Source organism: Pseudopodoces humilis, chromosome 2 (genome assembly GCF_049639895.1).
Source record: "Pseudopodoces humilis isolate 2021_Gansu_Grassland_sample_001 chromosome 2, ASM4963989v1, whole genome shotgun sequence".
Classification (NCBI taxonomy): Eukaryota; Metazoa; Chordata; class Aves; order Passeriformes; family Paridae; genus Pseudopodoces; species Pseudopodoces humilis.
The window spans coordinates 92,540,715-92,554,159 of NC_142201.1; the positions used below are offsets into that span (position 1 = coordinate 92,540,715).

Sequence of the window (13,445 nt, forward strand, 5' to 3'; positions counted from 1 at the left end):
AGTGGACCTGGTTGGGGATAGAACTTGAGACCAGTCAGGTGGCATGGGTAAAAAAACCTCCTCCATATGAGAGAAAGGTATTGAAATAGAGAAGTTGTGGGTACCTAAGGTAGTGATAGTCCTGTGCTGATTTTTTTGGGGTTTTTTAGTTTGTTTTAATTTCTGCTTGGATTGCTGTGTATTATGTTGAATATATGGATTTTTGGATATGAGAGGCCACATCTGAGAGAGGGAAGTTGCTGTAAAGAAAAAGCTTCCTTTCAAATAAAGAGCAATGAGTGGTTACTCCAGCCTTGTAGCTTTTGTTGATCCTGAAATAGTGGTGCATTTCATGCTGTGTCAGAATGTGCTAGGTTCATCCAGCAGCTGGAGATGTATGGATTAGCCACCAAATGAAGAAGTACAAGGGAGAGTGCAGGATGTTGTCGTGTTTGTGCTATGTTTTAATTCTGAAATGACAACTATGACAATGCTAACAAGGTGCATGAAGAGGTGTCTTTTTTTAAAAGGAGGTTTTCATAGAAATGGTTAAAAAACCTTGGAAATCTTTGAAGGTGTAGTTTTTGTGTAAGGAGATGGCAGAATATTATGCTCATCTAACAAGCATCTATCATTTCATTGCTATTTACTCTGCTCCTTGATCATCCCTCTCCATTTCTCAGCTACCTTTATGTCGGTAGCTGTCACTGAAGACTTCCACTTGCTCCCTTGCATCTGACAAAGATTCTAAGCAGGGCAGATTCTGGTTGTTGACTTTGAGAATAGATTTTAGCCCAATTTACATAGATAAGATTTGGCGTGCTGTCCTATCCCAAGTGTCTGTTCAGTGAAAAACATGCAGCTATCTGTGCCTCTATCGTTTTGTTTGCCAGCAACCTGGCAAGAAAAACTCTTTTCAAGTCCTGACCTGGCTGATGGCTATTTGATGGCATAGAAAAAGAGGAAATAAATAGCAGTTGAAGTAGTCCAAAACACATTAATTAGGTAAGGATTTAGACTAACATCCTGCATTTCCCTGTCATCTTCAAGAATGCCATTGAACTGTATTTCTAACCACCACACCTTTTCTGTACCTGTGGGCTAAAGGCTTTGCCCTTGAGGAAAAGGACTTTCCCAACCCTGGCAATAACACAGTTAAAGGTATGGGAATAGGTCAGCCAGTGTTTGTTATGGTCCTGTAGCTGCAAGACAATCCATCTTCCCCTTCATAAAAATCTGGCTGCTGTATTATTGTGTGTAACCCATGCTGATTCTAAAAGCAGTATGAATTGTATACATCTTGCACATCAGTTTCAGTGTCTTAAAAAATGAAGAGTTTTTTTCCTTTTTCCTCTTCCTTTGAAGTTTTAAAGCAGAACTTGCTGGTGACCCACTTTTGCTAACAGTTCTCTTAACTAACCCCTGTACTCACTTATACATTTTTTTTCTCTTCCACCCACTGTCTGTCTAGCCTGGTTTAAAATTTTTATATATGTACTTTTAAAAAATTGATTAGTTGGAGAGCTGCCCGTTCTTCTGCGCTGTATAATAAGGATTTAAAAACTGCACACTGAATTCTGTATAGTGTAATTAAAACTGACCCAGATTTGGACCTGAGAACACCAGGACTTAGCCAAACTTGCCATGAGCTGAGTTCTGATGGCAGATGGAAGCTAATGAGGACACACTACACTCCAGAATTTCCCAGCTGCTTGGCCCCTTTTTGTACAAACAAGGTTTGGAGTGAAGTCCCAATCCCAAGAGCATGTTCAAGCAAATGTACTGCACCCAGTGTTGTGGGAAACAAGGCAGTGCTGTCGGACTGCTTCGGGAAAATTTTGAGGCATTATTTCTAATGGGCTTTTACGGTGTATCCCAGTGTTAGGAATATGCTGTCTTCCATCTTGTCCTAGTCTGAGTGTGATCATATGGTTCAGACCCTATATCAATGCCCTCTCCCATTTCAGTTGGGAGGGCTTCCACTTTAAATTAATGGAGCGTTCAGATCCAAAAGTACTGTGTCTCCCTTCTACCTGTGGTTCCCTTCAGTGGATTCAATGTCCTGGGACTATTCAGGCAGATGTAATTGAATCAGTTTGAAGCAGCTGTAGCTGGCATGTGGTCTCTCAGATTGCTAGCACCTGCTTGGTTGCATTTTTTTTGTTGTTTGTTACTCACTAGAGTGAAAATAGTGCCAAAACCAGCATTGGTCTTGGAGCTGATAAAGCACTCCAGCTCCTATATCCCTTTCCTCTTCTAGCCCAGCCACCTCATTACTGGTGCCTGCAATAATGTAGTTGGTAGTGAGCAGAAACAGGTTTATGCTTCTCCTCCAACAGCCTCCCTCCCCTTCAAGCCAGTGCACTGCCAACACTGAATCTCTTCTTCATAAGCAGTAAGACTTAATTGTGCTCAGGTGTGTAGAGCGTCTGTGCCCTCCTTAGAAAATTGGGCAGCCCATGTTTTGCTGTGTCTGGTGCAGGAAGCACCAAATTTATCTGCTGCTCTAACAGTCTCACTGCTGGCACAGTAAAATTGCTGTTCTTTGTGTGTAGCAAATGACCAAGGAGTCCCAGGAGGTTCTGTTCAATACTTCTGCTCCCTTCCTCTGATGTAGTACATAGATTTTGGTTACTGTGTTCCTACTACTGTCAAACTTTTAATGTGGTAAGATTTCAGAAGGGACCATAAGTCACTTGGTTCCCTCTCTGTATCGTCTGATTTATTGTAATCAAAGTTCAAATTAAATACGGTAGTGCACTTGGCCAAATACAGTAGCAACACACTGTGGTGTGGTTTTCAATGTACTATTACAAGATGGCATATTGCAATGTTAATTTTTTTAATATATCCCTCTGCTGACTTCCTGTACTTCATCCCTAAAGTGCCTCCCTTTTTTTTTGTCCCTCCATGCCCCAGAGATAAAGGATGTATCTGGATTTTTTATTCCAGCTGTTTTCATCTTTGGTATTAGCCCCACACCTCACTTCTTGCTCTTCTGCTCTCTCTCACTCTCCCCCTTTTTTGCGTATTACCACTTATTTCTAGGGTTGAGAGGGTCTTGTCCTCAGCTGATGTATGGGACTTGATTGCCTCCTGAAATAGCTTTAAAAATTGCTCTTTGAGGAAATTGGAAGTCAGGTCCACAGTGTTCCAGGTTCTGAAGCTGTTTCTTCCTTTTTTTTTTTTTTTTCTCTCCTTTTAATCTATATCTTGCATTTATACCACAACGTGAAATGTTTTGATTTGTCTGTAGGTATTTGGGATGTAGGCAAAGTCTCTCCTTCCATGGAATATTCCACCTCTGCTCCAGTACATGTGTTAATCCACAGCTCTCTGTGGTTTGTTGAGCTCAGGCATTTGAAGGGTATTACTGAAAGCAACTTCTCTGGAGTTCAAAATACAATTTCAATTCAGTGGAAGTTAAATGCCAGTTTAAACACACAGAATTAATTTGGTTTGGGTTTTTTTACAGTTTATAGGAGATATTTCTCTTTATTTATTAGTTTTTACAGTACAAAATACTCCTGGTTTTACCTTTTAATTTGCACTGTGGGCTTAGATACCCTGATAAACTATCTTGTATAACTTGTAACTGTGAAAGTGGTGCAGCTAAACATTTTAATAGTCGTCTGATGGAACTGCAAAAGAAAAAAGAAAAATGGCATTCCAATCAAGACAGAATTGTTTTTACTAATCCAGTAAGATTATATCACCGCTTGATTTTTCTCTTGTCCTGTTGTGATTTGTAGTGTTTTGTTTGTTTGTGGACTTACTTTGTTTTCTTCCAGTCTACCCTCTGTCTTTCCTACTCCCTTTTGGTTAGTCTCAAAATGTCTACCAATACAAACAACCATTTGTAATGATAGCTTTTACTACTCCTTGTAGTCTGGAAGCATTGCAGCTGCAGATATCATCTACTGAATAAAATGTCAGCCACCAGTTCTAAGAGGCTACTAAGGCTTAAGAAATAGCCAAGGGCTGTGGCTCTCAGTTTTTAGAGATACTATTTTAAAACATTTTCACTATAAGCCACACTATCTGTGAATTAAATAAGGGAGAGTAAATATGGAATATTTTATCTTTTTCAGAGGTTTTGAGTACTTAGCATCCTTTGATGAGATCAGTAGGATTATGGAAGGGAAACTATTCTTGAGACCACACTGAATATAGCACCCATTGATATCTAAATAAATAGCAATAGCAAATTAGAAAATGTTGTTTTCATGCAAAAATACTTGGGGTGTGTGGGGGGAAACAAGCAAAGAGTAAGTATGCAGGTGTCTATCTTAGGATTTCTTAGGGCCATTTGTAGCCATCCAGAACAAGAAAGCATCTGCCACTCTTATGGTTGTCTTGAAAATAAATATAGTTTTAGGTCAGCAGCAAGTGCTAGCTGATATATTTTATTTCTAGAATCCTTTTTTCCCATGTACTAAAGTTTACTTTAGAAATGCAGGCACTAAATAATTGTGAATTCTACACTAAATACAAGAGGTAGTAGAGAACCAGCGGGATTTATGTTCTCGAGAAGTCTATCTGGCGTAAGCATAGAGAAAAATATATAGATGTTCTTTTCAGTCTGCTAACATCCTGACGAGGAGCTGCGAATGAAGTGATGTTTATTGTGCTGAACCATGCTTTTTGTACATTTAATTTGAGACTGTACATCTCTTACTTGGATACAGATAACTGATCGATTTTATGTGAAGCATGCTAGCATTTTGTGCCTGTGGAGTACAGTGCTTTTCAAACTAAGATATATTAGCACAGGAGGGTGACAGAAAGGACAACAAAGGAAGTTAATAAATTGATAATGAAGTGGGATTATAGAGGATTGAGCATGGATATTAGAACCATTTCAAACATACTTTTTAATCACTACCACTCTGATTCTGTCTAGTGGCATCACCCTGAAATGTACTGTTGAGTATTTGGTAAAAGACCACTTGACTTGTCACTTACTGGCAAGCATATCCACATCCTTGACAGGGGTCAAGAGGTTAAATGAGTGACAGGCAAGATTCTTCTGTTTGCCATGCATCAGCCTCTCTAGAAGAGCCATTGCTTATTTAAGTTGACAAAAATTGGAAAATTTGCAGTACAGTGTCTCATCTACAAACCTTTTATTGTCCAGGCTTTGCCTTCCATCACTGCATCATAAACATATGATGTTAAGAAATCAGTGACCAGTTTAACATTAAAGTGAACATAAAACAATACTGTATTGCACTTCTAACAAATAAAACCATGTGAGTAAATCAAACAATGGGCAAAGTACAGAGGAGGAGATGCTAACAAAAATGAAATGGGCTCTAAATCTGAGAGCATTTTCAAGAAGAAGTCTCAACCCAATTCTTTCATGACATTGACCAGGCAGTTTCTTGAGAGAAATGTGTGAGCTGTCTAATACATACTTAGAACATGTAACTCTGGTCCACTTCCCAAAGCTTCAGTTTTTGCTTTTCCCAAAATTCCATGCTCGACAACTGGACAGAAGGCTATGCTGAATTAAATTTTATTGTTCTGGTGTTCTCCATCCATTTGCAATGCACATAATCAGGAATTCAGCTATGTCCCAAGAAACCCGTTTAACCTAATGAGAGCAAATGGCAATGGGTGTTCCTTACCCGAGACAGCAGTGCCAACGTTTCTGCTTAATTGGGACATATTTGGCTGGTTTCAGTGCTTGAAGTGCTTTTTAAACAGGTGTTTAATGGGTGTGGGATTCTGAACTCTGCCCTTTTGATACAGCAGTTGCCAAATAAAGATTAACAGAAATAAAAAGATCTAATACAGAATAATAATTTTTGTCTTTGTATATTTATTCAGCATAATTTTTACTTTAAGTTGCAGGCGGGTGGGGAGGTGTTTCTTCTCATAATTGAGAAAGTCCATTAAATAGAACAACAGGATGTCTAGCAGGGTGTCCTAATTAAAATTACCCTGTAATTTGAACAAAACATTCATTTGTATGTAGCTAAGGTCGACCTAAACCCCATCTAAATCAGGAAAAATTATTATACAATTTTTTTTTTTCTGCTGAAAATGAAACTTAGCATTCTGCCAGCGAACAGCATGGTTCTGTTATTATACAGTATTCAAGAGTAAGGATTTTCTCTTCAGTGTTCAAAAAATAATGTTTTGAGTTAATTTAAAAGAGGTTTCTCTCCTACCTCTAGCCTTTGATGGTATTCATTCATGGTTGCATTTCTGTGGTATTTGAAAGCAGATACTATTTTGTTCTGTGCGTACTGTAAGCCCATCTGAAGCCTTTGGTTGTGGCCAGTGTACTGGTGAACTAACAAGCAACTGAGATAGCAGCTGCTTAGCAGGACTGATTGGCTCGGGCTTGACTTTGCTCTCTGTGACTCCACAGTTTCTAACTGGCTTGGAGTGCAAGCTGGGTAATTTTGTTATCTCGGGGAGTGTGGGCCTGCATACATAATCCAGGCTGTCTACACAAGTGAGGAGATGCTACGCGCCACGTAACAATGACCTACTCGTGCTCTAGCTGTCATGCTTTAAAATGCTGCTGAGGCAAATTGTATTTAATACAACTTATCAAATCAAAGGGAATGCTTGGAAGAACTGACTTCAGAAATATTGGTTGCATTTAAAAAGAAACTCGCGGCATCTTTAACTTGACAGAGCTGCACAACCTGCAGCTTGTGGATGTTGATTCCAGGACACAAGGTGCTGGAAGTTTGTTCATTTATTTATTTATTTGTGCCCACTTTCTGGGCAGGTTAGGAATGGGGAGGGTTTTCAAAAATGCTCAAAACTGATCTGAATATGCTGCTGATGGATTCAAGCTGGACTTCTTCACCATGGTTTGAGTGGAAAACACCCTTGTTCCTTTGGATAATACCACCCATATGTTCCAAAAGTGGAACTTGATAAATGCCAATACTTAATTTGGTGCAATAGGAGTTTCCTTCCACTGAATTATTCTTCTGCCTAAACCACCTTTTACATTTTCATGTCTCAGTTTCAGTGGAGTATATAACAACAAAAGAAAGGAAAGGGAAAAATCTGATGAACGATTTGCTTAACCTACTTTAAGCTCCAAGAAGAATTGTTAAAAAGAAGATGAAATTTGAGGCTGGTGTTGTGGTAATACACTTTTCAACTGATCAAGAGCACTTGAATAGAAAGTATTCAAATGTTGGCATTATTTAAAATTTTAGATTCCTGTCATTGTTTTAAAGACAGTCAAAACTGATGTGGGCACCTGTTGTAATGTGAAAAGAGTAAAATTAATTCAATCAAGCAGCTATTGGGCTAGGTATTTTATATGCATGTCTGCACATATATGTTATCATGTGGATATTTAAGTATGCATGCTTTCCAATGGGCAGTTATTGTGCAGAGAAACTTACTCAGTGACACCACAGGAAGAATATATGCACAAATGGGTTGTACTGGTAACTGTACCTTAAAGGTAATTGAAGGAAAATGGGAATCTCCTGTTGGGAAACCACCCAAGCCTCTTGTCTAGGGGTTGTGCAACTTGAACATGTATAGGCTTGTGTAATAATCTGTACAGCTGCCTTGGGTAGATAGAATAACTGCAACCATCTTGAGAGTGTGTAGAAGACTGGAATGAAAAACAGTAGTAGTGTGGATGCCATTGGTTCAGACTCACATACGCTGGAAAGCATTGTTTCGTTATTGTTGAACAAAAAAAGTTACCAATTCTTATCCCTGGTCCGCTGTCCTGCCCTTGAGGCCTGGTTGTAACTTGGCAATACAGATTCTAACTGAGCACTGAAATGGTGGGTATTGGTTGTTGAGCTGATGAAAACAGATGGAGACAGTTGTCTGCACTGACTCTTTTACTCAGTTAGTTTGATTTCCAAAGATGCTGAATCACCTGTGGGTGCTCACCGGCTAGTGAAGCTCTTTCTTAGTGACTTCTCCTGAAGATATTGCGGGTGGTGGTGTCAGGTAATTCCTTACTACCAAAGGATCTCTCTTGTAGTATTTAAAATATTCCAACTCCCTGGAGCAGGGAAGCAAAAGGAAGGGTACTTCAGTGTCTTCTGTATTTAGCTGAAATTCAGATACCCATCCTGCACAACTGTTTGGACAGAGTGGCTTTAGAACTACTGAGGGGGTTACAAAGTTAGTTTCTAGTCAGGACAGAATTGATGTTTCTTCTTTGGAAAGCAGCAAAAGAGACGAGTAGTATGGTTGGTAACTGTAGAAATGTAAAGGAAAAATCCTGTTCTTTGTCTCCAGGTGTATTTTCTGAAGTCCTTGAAAGATTTTTCAGGAGCTTCACCATGTTCTGGTAGCAGTGGTTCTTAATCACAGGCTTTATCATTTGCCTTTGGCAAGAATGCTCAATTCTTTCCATTTGAATGTGGGACCTTGCCTTATTGCCTCAGGGAAGTGTTACTGTAGTGCACATCACTTGAGGCTAATTCAACCTGCCACTTGGAAAATGCCCTTGGTGCAGATTGTAGCAGTGCACCATTAACTCAAGTTAGTTTTCATCAGAGGCAGACTGCATCTGTTCTGTATTATCTGTGTTGCCCAACAGTTTAATTTAGGTTAGCATGAGGTGGGGTCTTTTATTACCTATAAAGCTGTAATTGGTTTGGCTTCCAGCTGTGTGATAGGAGTCTTTCTCTTGTGTCATACCAAAGCAGCCCTAGACGTCACAAGGTGTAGGTCCACAGCAGCTTAAACTAATCCGTGTTGACGCTGCTCTGTTGCTGTTCCTCCACTTGAACAGTTCTGCTGCTTCCCTGGCTCTAAGCCCCAAGTTTCCTGCCTGGATCTTGAGCTGCAACGAGGGTTTGATGTGGCTAAAAACACATGGGAAAGAACCCTTCATTCAGCTGAAAGCTCCCTGAACCGGGCACTTACGCACTCCTGGCTCTAGGATGGACTTGGGGACGTGTGACAAGGAGAGGAAGGAGATGAGGGAAAGGTGGGATTGTGACAACTCCAATTAAAATCAACTTACATCATAACACAGCCATGCTTCTGAGGTTCTGGAAATGATAACCAGTGGTTTCAGCAAGATACAGCTGTGAGCATAGGATATGATAATCAAGGGAACTGTGGCTTTGGAATTTCCTTCCTCCACTGTTTTCTAATACATCACTTTGGTACACATTAGAAATGCTGAAGATCACACACCTCAACCTTTCCACCCTTAAAAAGGGAAAATGATATGAAGGCTTGATTAATTTCTTTTATGAGGTTTGGTTGCTGTATGTCACTAGAAGCAGATCAGGCAGAGGGGAAAAAAAGAAAACATTTTTGTAAGCAGTAGGGAATCTTCCCCTTTGAAAAAGAGCTAAAACTTCATTAACATTTCAGCCAGTTTTAAATTAAAATATGCATCTGAAAATAATCTATAATGTGTTTTGAGTGCCAGTGAGTCACATCAGGGCAGTATCAGCACAAGTTTCTTGTGTATACAGCTTGTGATGTGGCTCCTGTACCATCAGTCAGAGTGCTGCTATGCCACTCATGCTGGTGTGAGAGTGCTCATGGAATTAACCCTCAACCTGGCGCTGATCACATAAAGCCAGTGTGCCCCAGGCCACATGGCTGGCTGGGGCAAACTGAATGGAGCAGATGACTGCTGGGTCCTAAATTCTACATCTGTTTTGTGTGCCGGCTAACTTGGCCTAGTGCTTTTTACCGAGACTAGTCTTACTCCATTCCATTGCAATAGGTCTGTTTACATCAGAAGGATTATTCTGATGTAAACAGACTGCATTATTTCTGTAGGACAGGACCTTTGAACATGCTACCAGAGTGATTGGGTCATCTTTCACCCATCCCTGCACCACTGAATGGTGATTACTTTACTTTTTCTACTGATACTTTAATCAGTAGATACTGATGATACTTTTAAATTTTTCTACCCCACTGAGCACAGGTCATTGAGTTTGATGTCGGGAAGAGCAGAGGTCGGGAGTGAAGCTAACAGCTTTGCTGTGCAGGGAGGTCTGCTCTGTATCCCTAGTTTTGCACATGTGAGAGGATGTGTGCATCTGCAGCATTCTGCCTGAAATGTTTTCTTACTGCAAGGTTTTTATGTCAAATCTACATGGATTGGATTTGTAGCCCTCCCGAGCAGTTGGTACCCCAACTGCAGATCCTTTGGAGAAAAATGCTTTGCTGAATGTATCATGCTTTTGGTAGGTATGTGTTGGAATTCCTAACAACTGTTTCTAAAAGGTTTTCCTTCATGCAAGGTCTTAAAAGAGAATTTTCTCCTCTTTTTTTTCCCCCTTTCTCCTCAGGGAAATAGAGGGCTTGACGCATTCTTTACATCCTGCATTTACTCTGACCACAGTCCCTCCCTGTTCTCACAAGCGGAGCTCAGCCCTGCTTCCCTTCCTGTTGATTCCCAGTCAGCTACATGGTAAGTTTTCATTATCTCTAGACTTGTTGCCACGAGGTAAAACCCTGGCAGACTCTCTCTAAAATCCATTAGCACTGGGCATTGAGGGCAGAGCACTTCATACCCATCAGAGATCGTTCAGTTGTATTCCAGGCTGACTGCAAGGAAGGGAAGATAGTATTGAATTAGCATTGGAGCTGAACTTCAGCATAGATTGTTATAGGAATAAAATATGAAGTAAAATATGTGACAGAATTAAATCCATCAGTTCTAATAAAAGAAACAGAAGAAAGCAAAGAAATATTGGACCCTTAAATCCCATTAACCAGGCCAGAGAGAGAATGCGTTAAAAGGAAGCTGCACTGTATCTTTTTTCATTGTTTGATGAAATAATCTTTTTCACCCTTTAAGTAGTGTGTTTAAAACTCCTAGTATTTCTGAAACAAAGAGAATATACAGCCACCGAGCTAGCTGGTTTTATACCTTCCTTTCTGAGTATTGTCCTTCAGTGCAATACAGAGCCATTTCTTTGTTCTCACAAGCTAGCAGTTAAATTGTATGTAAATGTATGCAAATTAGATGCTGTCTAATAAAGAGAGTCATTAGATGGAAGAAATATTTAGTTTAGGGGGAAAAAAGAGAAGAAAGCAGGTGTATTTTGCAATAGAAAAATGTAAGATTGCAAAAGCCCCTCAAACTTTGGGTGAAGGCTTTTTATAAAGCCATTAAAATATTTTCTAAAAGGCTTGCCCTACTCTTGGTCCTATTTTCTCTGTGTTTTTTTAATGTATGTGCACTTCTGTCTTCCTAAAACTCACTGACTGTGCTATACATACAGACATGTAAGTACTGTATTCATAAGTATTTTATTTCTTTAAATCATGTAGCTATGAATTTACACACATGTACCTTGTACTAGGGTGTGTTTTCTGCTTACTGAGTAGATAGAGGTGGAATTTATGTGGTAAATTTTATTTCATAGATTGATTTATTCATCATATGCCCTGACTAGATACCTTTCCTCACTAAATCATCTTCCTCCATTTTATCAACCCTCTCCTCAACAATTTCAAAGCTTTATTTTTTTCCCCCCCATTTTATTTATTCACCAGATCTCAGTGCCAGATGCATTTCCATTCTTTCACTTGCATTTTCTGCCAAGTTATCCCTTTTGAGGTATGGACCTGATTTAAGCCTCAAGCCACAGTGACCTTTCTAAACACAAAGTTGCAGCTTTACTGTCAGGTATCATAACACTAAAATGCTCGAATGTGAAGCTTTGTGTCATCTGAAACTGGAGATTCCACACCCGTGGATGGAGCACTTGTATCCATCTAGGTTCTGAAAGATTTAAAATAGATGAACCTTATTTTCTTGCCACTTCTAAGGAGATTAAATTTGAGACCTTTCTCTCTCTACCTTTTGAATTTCTACTCCAGCTCTTTCATCACTTCTGTTTGAGTGGACCAGTATACAAAGGTGATGTGGCTTAATTATCTTGAAGTCTTTGTTGTATTTTGTTTCTGATGGTCAGTTAGCATGGTTTCAGGCAGAGACAGTAACTGTATGTCAGCTTGCCTATTTTTTCTGTTGCAGTTTTGCAAGTCTGGAAGTCTAAAGATATATATGTACATGTGTATAAAATATATGTATATAAAAATAATATTGTTTAAATATTTACATATAAAGCCAAAGGATTGGCTTCCTTCCCAGAATTACTGGAACTACCTTCCCCAGGAACATTTGGACTTGAGAAATCTCTACAGCAACACTTTTTTACTGAAACTAAACAACTTGTGAAGTGAGTAACTAGCTCTGCACCCTTTTTTGTTCATATGGGTTCTTTAGCTTAGGATGATGGAGAGACCATTCTGCATGGGTAGTTTATTTCCAGCTAATTATGATAAGATGATTCTCTATTGCCATTTGCACCCCTCAGTTTTTCATGGGCTTACTTTATTAGAGAGATCTTAGGAGGGAAACCTAGACAGAGTGGGAGTATTTTTACCATAGTTGTAGGACAGGTCCATGCACTGTGCTGTATCTGAGCAGTGTGTGCAGTCTGGGCACTGCATTCCTTTCTGGAGAGCTAAAGAGCAGTCAGGCTGGTCACTCAGAACAAGCTGACCTCCAGCTGCCCAGTGTCCCAACCAGCCTGGCTGAGCTGTCAGCAGAGCAGCCATAACGTGTCTGCTACCCAGTGGGAAATGTAGGCAGGGTGATTGTAAGGACATGGTGGAGGTTTGGCAGTTTCACGTACTCTGGAAGGCATAATAGAATATGGTAAGGTGAAGACTGTGAGGAGTGCAAAGGAAATCTGAGCTGTAATATAAGGAAGGATGCTAGAGAGAGGTGAGGTTGAAGTGAGGAGTAACATGGGTTATACTGATGGCTAGGAGGGATGAGGCCATGTTAGCAAGCAGAAAATATTGATTTACTGACTCGTTTGGAGCACCACTCTTCTAGGCCACCTGGCCTTGAATTTCCAGGAGAATTGAGTCAGTAATGATGCAGGCATTTAACATGGATGTTTAGACAATTTTTGCAATGTAGGCAGGTGTAGTTATGCACATTATTCAGATTTAGGGAGGTGGTGGTTAATCCTGAAACCCTATTTGGGAGATTTACACTGGACATGGGGACAGGCTGGCAAACAAAGTACCTTCTGTTTCTCACATTCTTGGTCAGGTAGCAGAAAATACATGTAGATGAGTGATACTCAAATGGGGAAGAGTGATGTAGGCTTAGGGGCAGGGATTTGATTAATTCCATATTCCTTCCCATGCTTCCCGTGGTCTGGAATTGTTCAGGGCAGGAGAGAATTCAGTGCCTACTTTTTTGAGGATATGCATCTTGCTACCTTATCCATCTCAACAATAACAATAATACAGCTTTCCTACTCTTGAAGTACATTGCAACCATTAAAAGATGTGAGACTTCTGTGATGATTAATCCAATAGCAGTATTGTGGACAGATACGGGAACCAAGCCCCTGGTGCATCAGATCAGGCATCCATCCTGTTAATGTCTTCGGCTTCAGCAGTGGGAGGCACAAGAAACCCCAAGTTTTAATAGTCGATCAACTAATTTTTTT

General features: G+C 39.9%; 1 protein-coding gene across 8 annotated transcripts in view; it reads left to right on the forward strand.

Moving 5' to 3' along the window:
* Window positions 1-13,445, forward strand: part of ZBTB20 (zinc finger and BTB domain containing 20) — a 460,332-nt gene that overhangs the window by 97,747 nt on the left and 349,140 nt on the right. For 6 of the 8 annotated variants that reach the window (XR_015771863.1, XM_088051419.1, XM_088051418.1 and 3 more), the window contains one exon: window positions 10,251-10,372. The exons of the other annotated variants lie outside the window; for them this stretch is intronic. The gene's annotated coding sequence lies outside the window, so the exon portion shown is untranslated. The remainder of the gene's footprint in view (window positions 1-10,250; window positions 10,373-13,445) is intronic. 8 annotated transcript variants of the gene reach the window in all.